Source organism: Petaurus breviceps, unplaced genomic scaffold (assembly GCF_028583685.1).
Source record: "Petaurus breviceps papuanus isolate PSGF00001 unplaced genomic scaffold, PetGlider_PUasm1.0 90994, whole genome shotgun sequence".
In the NCBI taxonomy this organism is placed as follows: domain Eukaryota; kingdom Metazoa; phylum Chordata; class Mammalia; order Diprotodontia; family Petauridae; genus Petaurus; species Petaurus breviceps.
Window position 1 is genome coordinate 6,052,591 of NW_027187393.1, and position 8,493 is coordinate 6,061,083.

An 8,493-nucleotide genomic window follows, 5' to 3' on the forward strand; every position below is an offset into this window, starting at 1 on the left:
TGAACCCAGGTCTTTCTGATTTAAAAGCCCATACATTTTATCCACTATGCTATTCTACTTCTCTACTAGATTTGGAGATCAGAGAGGACAGGGATTTTGTATTATTTATTTCTTCCCAGCCTTCCCTAATCCCAGAGAGACCCAACACTAAGCACAATACTCAAAAAATATTTGCTGAATCTAATTGAATTTAGCTGACATGAATTTTATTTGGCAGTAATTACATCGGTGTTGGGTCGGTAATGATCATTGAACCTTAAGGTGATGTTTCTCCATCACCAGACTGACAACACTATGAGTTCTCTTCATAAAAATCAAGTTGGATGCTTTTGGGTAGGGCTGGGCTTGAGTCTAGGCTAGAGCCAATTGTGGGCAGTGTTCACACTACTTTAGTTTGGTCTCCAGCAGATGGGGATAAAGACAAAAAGGTTGTCAACTACTGAACTCCCTAGAAACACTCCTGATCAATGCCTTGGTTTCCCCACATGCAAGGATGTTCTGGTAAATTGTTTAACAACTGGCAATTGGGGTGTGTATGTGTGTGTGTGTGTGTGTGTGTGTGTGGGGTGTATGCAGAACACTCAAGTTTAATCAGCATTATTAACATTTTCTCCATATTTTCTTAAGTCTATACAACCAACAAAATGATAAATCAAGTCTTGATTTATAGCACTGGATGATTTCTGATGATGTAAATGTTCATACTAAAAATTTAACAATCAGTTCTCCCTGCAACTGGTTCAGCTGGCTCCAGTACACCCCTGCAGCCACTTGTGAAATCGATTGTCTCACAGGCAGAAGGTATGTAAGGAGCATAATCCTCTCACTGAAAAATTATCTAGTGACAAGGCAGAGGAACTCTGTGGGCTGGAATGATTCCCCTGCCCATCCCAATATCTCAAAAGGCTTATAGTTCAGCATTCTGAGACCATGGAATAATAATAAGTAATAAACTGTAAGGAACCTCAGAGCCTATTTTGTACAAACATTTCATTAAAAAATATATTTTTATTGATTATCTTTCATGTTTACATCATCTACATTTCTCACTACATCTCTTATGCAACTCTCTCCCAGGAAGCCATCCTTTATAATAAAGAATTTTTGTTTTTTTAAAGAAGAAGGAACAGTGGGGTGGCTAGGTGGTGCAGTAAGTAAAGCCCCGGCCCCAGAGTCAGGAGTACCCGAGTTTGGTTCTGGGCTCAGACACTTAACACCCACACACACAAAAAAACTAGCCGTGTAACCTTGGGCAAGTTACTTAACTCCAATTGCCCTCAAAAAGGCAAAAAAAAAAAAAGGAACAAAACTAATCATCAGATCAAAATTATATGCAGTGTTCCACACCCATGATTTCCTACTCCTAAAAAAAAAAGTAGGAGATAGTATCTTCATACTGTCTTTTCTTTGAAGCCAAAATTGGTCATTTCAAATTCACTATGACAATTTGGAATATTTTGTTGTTCTTTTTACGTTGTTGTGGTCATTGCATATATTGTTTTCCTGGTTCTGCTGACTTCATTTTTTATCCATTCAAATAAGTCTCCTGTACTTCTTTGTATTCATCATAATGGTCATTTCTTAGGATATATGTGTTTAGCTATTTCCCAATGAATCAATTCTTTGCTACCACAAGAAGTGTTGCTATAAATGTTTTGATGGATGTGGGGCCTTTCTTTTTAACATTGGCTAACTTGGGGGTATTTATTCACCTAGCAATGGAATCCTTGGGTCAAAAGGTATAGACATTTGAATCATTCTCTTGAAATGATTCCAAATTTGGCTTTCAGAATGCCAGCCTCTTCATTTTACAGATGGGAAGGCTGAAACCCAATGAAGGGAAAGGGCTTGCCTCCTAGGTCACAAGCATATTGATGGCAGGTCTGGGATTAGAACCACTCCAGGCTCCCAGGCCTGTTCCGTTTCCATCAAATAGCACCAGGACACCTTCTTGGAATATTTTGTAATATATGTTGTTCAGATATGACCAAGAATCTTGCTAAAACCTGGGGACTATTGTGCATGTGAACTCTCAGTGTTCAAGGTTGTGGATGGACCTATAGAACATATATGAGATTGAATGTCCCAAGACAGAGGGAAAAAAGAGATGGATGATTTTCTGTCAAACTGGTGTCATATTGTCTGGGGTGGGATTGGGGAGAAAGTCAGGGAGAGGAGAAAGGAGAGGACTGATTATTTATCAAACTTCATAAAATCTAAATTTTTAAAAAGCCTTCTAGCTCTGCAATTTATGCTAGGATAAAATCTATCCCATGGAGTTTTCTTGGCTGTTAAGGTAGTAGCCAGATTGTCTTCTAAACCCACCTAGCTTAAGACTGATTGGGTGATTCATTAGGTGACTAACTGTTACTCACATAAACAACTGAGGTTCTGGCCACTCCTAGCTTCCTCATCTCATTGACAAAGGAGCAATATAGTGAAGAAGGCATACAGAAAAAGAGGTCTTGTCATCACAGGAATTTAGACCTGGACAGGAGCTTAGAAAATATGTGAACCACTGCCTCATCAATTAATCAACAAACATTTATTAAGTGCCCACTATATACTAAGCCATGTACTGTGATGTGCGCTAAGGATACAGATTTTAAAACAACAACAACAATAAAAACAATATCTATTCTTAAGGAACTTACATTCTAATGAGGAAGATAACTAGTACAAGCAGAGGTATGTATAGAATACACACAAGGAGAATACAATAAATATAAATACAAAACAGTTGGGGACTGAGGGCACTAGCAATTTGAGGGGGGTCATAAAAAGCTTCAGGTAGAAGTTGGGACTTGATCTGCTCCTTGAAAGGAGATGGTAAGGAAAATCACATTCCAAACACCCAGGGACAACCAATACCAAGGCACAGAGACTTCATAAGATGGAGTTTGGGTATAAGATACAGAGAATTGTCACTTTGGACTTGGTTGAAGAGTTTGAGAAGGAGAGTAATATATAATGAGACTAGAAAAATAGGTTGGGGTCATGTGTGAAAGGCACTAAAAGCTTAAAAATAAGCTTTATATTTTATTTGAGAGGCAATTGGGAGCCTCTGGGGTGTATTAATACTATTATCTTTATCTTACATAGGAGGAGACTGAGGTCATAGTGGAAAAGGAATTAGCTCAAAGTCAGCACTGAGTTAGCAGCAGATCCAAGATGGTGAACCAGACTTTCTGTCTTCCTGTTGCATTATGCTAATTCCCAAATCACTTTGTAGCCCCACAGTTCCATTGTAGAGTGACAGGAAAGCTCTGGGTGCTCAGTGGAGAAGTGTTCATTGAAAGGAAGGGAAAATGAAAAGAAAGAGGAAAATAAAGAAGTCAAATCTTTCCCTTTTCAGGTATTTTAAAACACTTTAACTTCCTCAAAGTCTAAGCACCTGTATTACTGAATATTCCCTGTTCTAAGGCATATTGAGCATTATTCCTGATGCTCACACCAAGTGAAACACCTCACAAAGGAGTGCGAAATGAAGAGATGTGGGCCAGGTGGGTCAGTGAAAACTGAGCCAATTTATTCATCTGAGGGTCCAACTAAATATGGTGAAAAACAGCATAGTCATCATGAGTCTTCAAGAGCTACTTTTTTGGAATGCTCCCCTGTGCCCTAGTTCTCATTCATCTCATATGTGACTGGCTTGTTCTCTAATCTTGGTTATCATGGTACAAGAGCCAGGCAGGATGTTCTAATACCCTCCCTTGAGCAGGATGTGGTTATCTCAATGTTTCTGTTCCATACTGAGATGTCTGGAAGATCTTGAACATCCTCTGGCCAATATCCCAGAACAGGGCAGAACCCTGGATCTCAGGCTATCAGGGAAGTTCCGTCAGGTAGCTGCATCACTAGGACAACCCGGAGCTGGCCACAAAGAACTACCTGAATCCTGGATCAGATGTTTTGGCCCTCTACATATTCCAAAACATAAAAATTAACCAAACTCCTTGGCACTGCAGAGAACTGCATCATCATTGTCATTGCCATCATCAGCTGCTTAGTAATTTCCAAAAATTAGGAAATATGTACATGGGCAGCTATGTGACACAGTGTATAGAGCATTGGCCCTGGACTCAGGAGAACCCAAGTTCAAATCCAGCCTCAGACACTTACTGGTTGTGTGACATTGGATGGATCACTTTAACTTCCTTTTGCTTCTCAAAAAAAAAACAATATATATAGATATATATGTTCAGTAGTTTGCATATTATATGAGTGCATACATATATTGCATCATCATCATAAATATTGTAACTCCCATTTCTATGATGCTTTCAGGTTTACAAAGCTCTTTCTTCATTACAATCCCATGAAGTCAATAATACATGCATTATTATCTGCAATTTACAAATCAGGAAACCGAGATTCAGAGAGGAAGTGACTTTCCCAAAGTCTCTTGGATAGTAAATGTTAGAGCCAGGACATGAGGTGTATAGGCTCATGGCATCATAAATTTAAAGCCATAAGGAGACCTCATTTCTTTTTTTCCTTTTTTTTTTTTTTTTTTTTTTTTTTTTTTTGCTTTTTGGAGAGGGAAAGTGAGGGCAATTGGGGTTAAGTGACTTGCCCAAGGTTACACATCTAGTAAGTGTTAAGTGTCTGAGGCCAGATTTAAACTCAGGTCCTTCTGACTCCAGGGCCAGTGCTCTATTCACTGTGCCACCTAGCCACCCCAAGACCTCATTTCTAAAATATATAGAGAACTGAGTCAAATTTATAAGAATATAATTCATTCCCCAATTGATAAATGGTCAAAGGATATGAACAGGCAATTTTCAGAGGTAGAAATTTAAACTATCTACAGTGAAATGAAAAAATGCTCTAAATCATTATTGATTAGAGAAATGCAAATCAAACATCTCTGTGGTGCCACATCACATTTATCAGATTGGCTAACATAACAAAACAGGGAAATTATAAATATTGGAGAAGATGTAGGAAAATTGGAACTCTAATTCATTGTTGGTGGAGCTGTGAATTGACCCAACCACTCTGATTAGCAATTTGGAACTATGCCCAAAGGGCTATAAAAAAGTGCAGACCCTTTGACCCAGTTTCTAGGGCTGTATCCCAAAGAGATCATAAAAATGGGAAAAGGACCCATATATACAAAAATATTTATAGCAGCTCTTTTTGTGGTGACCAAGAACTGGAAATTGAGGGGATGTCCATCAATTGGGGAATGGATAAACAAGTTATGGTATATAAATATAATGAAATACTATTGTGCTATAAGAAATGATGAGCGAGCAGACCAGAAAATCCTGGAAAGACTTATATGAAGTGGGAAGAACCTGGAGAACATTGTTCACAGAAGCAGCCACCATGGGAGAGGACTGATTTTGATGGATTTGGCCCTTCTCAACAATACAAGGACCTAAAACAATTCCAAAGGACTCATGATGGTAAATGCCATCCATACCCAGAGAAAGAATTATGGAATCAGAACGCAGAGTGAAGCAGACTATTTTCTTTTTTGTTTTGTTTTGTTGTTCTTTCTCATGCTCTCTCCCATTCATTATAATTCTTCTATATAATATCACTAATGTAGAAAATGTGTTTAATAGGAATGTATGTGTACAGCCATATCATATTTCATGCCATCTTGGGGAAGGAGAGGGAGAAAATTTAAAACTTATGGAAGTGAATGTTGAAAACTAAAAATAAATTAATTAATAATTAAAAAAAAAAAGACTACATAGTTAATAATAAAGTGAAGATCTGAACCCAAACAGGAAAAAAAAAAAGAAATGATGAGCAGGAAGACTTCAGAAAAACCTCAAAAAATTTATATGAATTGATGGTGAATGAAGTGAGCAGAATCAGAACATTGTATACAGTTAATAGCCACATTGTACAATGACTTTGATAGACTTTGCTCTTCTTAGCAATGCAAGGACCTAAAACAATTCCAAAGGACTCATGATGGAAAATGCCATTCAAATCTGGAGAAAGAACTATGGAGTCTGAATGCAGATAGAAGCATAGTATTTGCTCTCTTTTTGTTTGGTTTTGTTTTTTCTTTCTCATGGTTCCTCCCATTTGTTCTAATTCTTCTATAAAACATGACTAATGTGAAAATATGTTTATGTTTTGAGTGTATGTATACATAGAATGTATATGTAGTACCTATATCAGATTGCATGCTGTCTTGGGGAAGGGGGAGGGGAAAGAAGTGGAAAAAATTTAAAACTTATGGAAGTGAATGTTGAAAACTAAAAATAAATTACTCTGTAAAAAAAAGGAAGAAAAAAGAAATATAAGGGACCTCAGAGGTCATGGATCATAGATTTGAAGCTGGAAAAGATCTTGGGGGTCCAATTCCTTCACTATTTATAGATGAGGAAATTGAGGCCCCAGTTATATGAAGTGATTTGCCCAACAATGATCACACAGGTAATAAATAGCAGAGCTGAGATATGCATACAGGTCCTGTGACTCCAAATCCAGTGCTCTTTCTATTGTGGTTGAGTCTGTGGCTTCAAGGTCACATGTGGCCCTCAAGTATGACCTTTTGACTGAATCCAAACTTTGAAGTGCTACCTCATTCTTATCACATGAATTCACTCATGAAGAAATTAGGGATATTTTAGGCTATAGAAAAGACTTGAGGGCAATGGATATGATTGTTGTCTTTCAGTATTTGGAGAGCTGTCATGTGGCAGAGAGATTAGATTTATTCTGTTTATCTTCTGAGGGAGGAGCTAGGGCCATTGTAGGAAAATTACAAGGAGGCAGATTTCAGCTCAATATATGAAAGCTTTTAAATAATTGGAGCTGTACAATAGAACAAGATGCCCTATTAGGTTGGATGGTGAGCTCCCTCCTACTATTTCTTGGGAATATTATAGAAAGGATTTATGTCTTAGGTGAGTGACTGGAATAGATGATCTCTGAGGTCATAAGATTTAGAGCTGGAAGAGTCCAACCTCTTCATTTTGCAGAGAGGAAAACTGAAACTTGTATTTAAGAATGACTTTCCTAGGGGCTGCTAGGTGAAACTCAGGAGGACCTGAGTTCAAATCCAGCCTCAGACACTTAACACAAATACTAGCCATGTGACGTTGGGCAAGTCACTTAACCCCAATTGCCCTCCAAAAAAAGAATGACTTGCCTAAAGTCACAGATACACAAGTAGCAGAGCTGGGATTTGAACCCAAGTCCCTTACTCCAAATTGATTGCTCTTTCAATTACAGCACATTACCTTTGGTTATTTCTCATCCTGGTTTCTGTGATCTATGATTCTCTCCCTGCATCAAGAGGAGTGCTGGTTGTAGAAAAGAGACAGACCAGAGAGCTATGTCATAAAAATTCCCTCCTAGTGGGACAAGCATCTTTGTCTTGCTGTGAAACAAAGCAAGAGGCTGGGTGGCTCTGGGTGGGAGGGAAAGGCTGGACAACCAGACCTATTGAATCTTTTACCCATGAAGTCCTAGCAGCTGAAAGGGAAGCCAGTGGGGCTCCTGCGGGAACAATAAGGACATTTTCAATGGTACCAGCCAGCTGCATCAGAGACAGAACAGAGCAGCTTGGTGGTGCCACAAGAAAGGGTACAGGGCACCTGTCTGTTTAATCTTTGGCGGTCCCTGCTCAGTAGACCTTCTGAGGCCCTAAAGAAGGTAGGAAGAAGTCAGAGCAGGGGGGAGGGGGGAGATTGTGGCCTAACTGAAGTTACTGTTGGCTCTGATGTTTACAGGCTAGGGACAATTCTGCCTCAGCTTCCTCACCTTTAAAATGAGGATAATGATGCTCGTACTACCTGCCTCAAAGGTTTTTTGTGGGGGAAGTGTTTTGTAAACCTTAACTATGCTACATAAATTTCACTTATTAACATTCTTTCTATTTCATTCTTCTCATGTTTATATTCAAAGAAGCCCAGATTCCAATGACCCTTAAATACGCTGCTGTCCTGCTCTCATATTCTTTTATGTCAAGAGACAATGCGGTAGAATGCAAAGAGCACTGGCCCTGGAGTCAGAGGTTGTGGGGACACCTTCCACTTCTAGTGTTACTGCCTGGGGAACCTTGGACATTGAACCCCCTCCTCTGTAAGAGGAGGGAGGTGGGGCTACATGTCCATGGAGGTCACTGCCAGCCTCTGTGTCTAGGATCCTAGTGTTCAGCAGGCAATTCTTTGTAGGTGGATGGCTTTTGCAGTTGCAAAAAAGTATTGGGGTGCAGCCTCCTTACTTTGCTGAAAGCATCTTTAGGACCGTTCTAGGAGTGCAAAGGGTGACAGGGATGATTATTTAGGAGCTTCCTCCTGTTCCTGTGTGCTTCTGATTTCTTTTGCTAGGTCTCCACATCTTGAAAGCTTTTTATTACATGTTGTTTGGAGGCTGTGAGTATTCAGTGTGGCAATATTTATTTTAAAAATTGTTCTGAAATTTTTGTGGGTCTGTGTTATGTCTAGGTAACCATGGGCAACACCTGTCTATGATGATGATCTGGTTCTAGTATAGCTTAGTTGTTGAATTCACTAG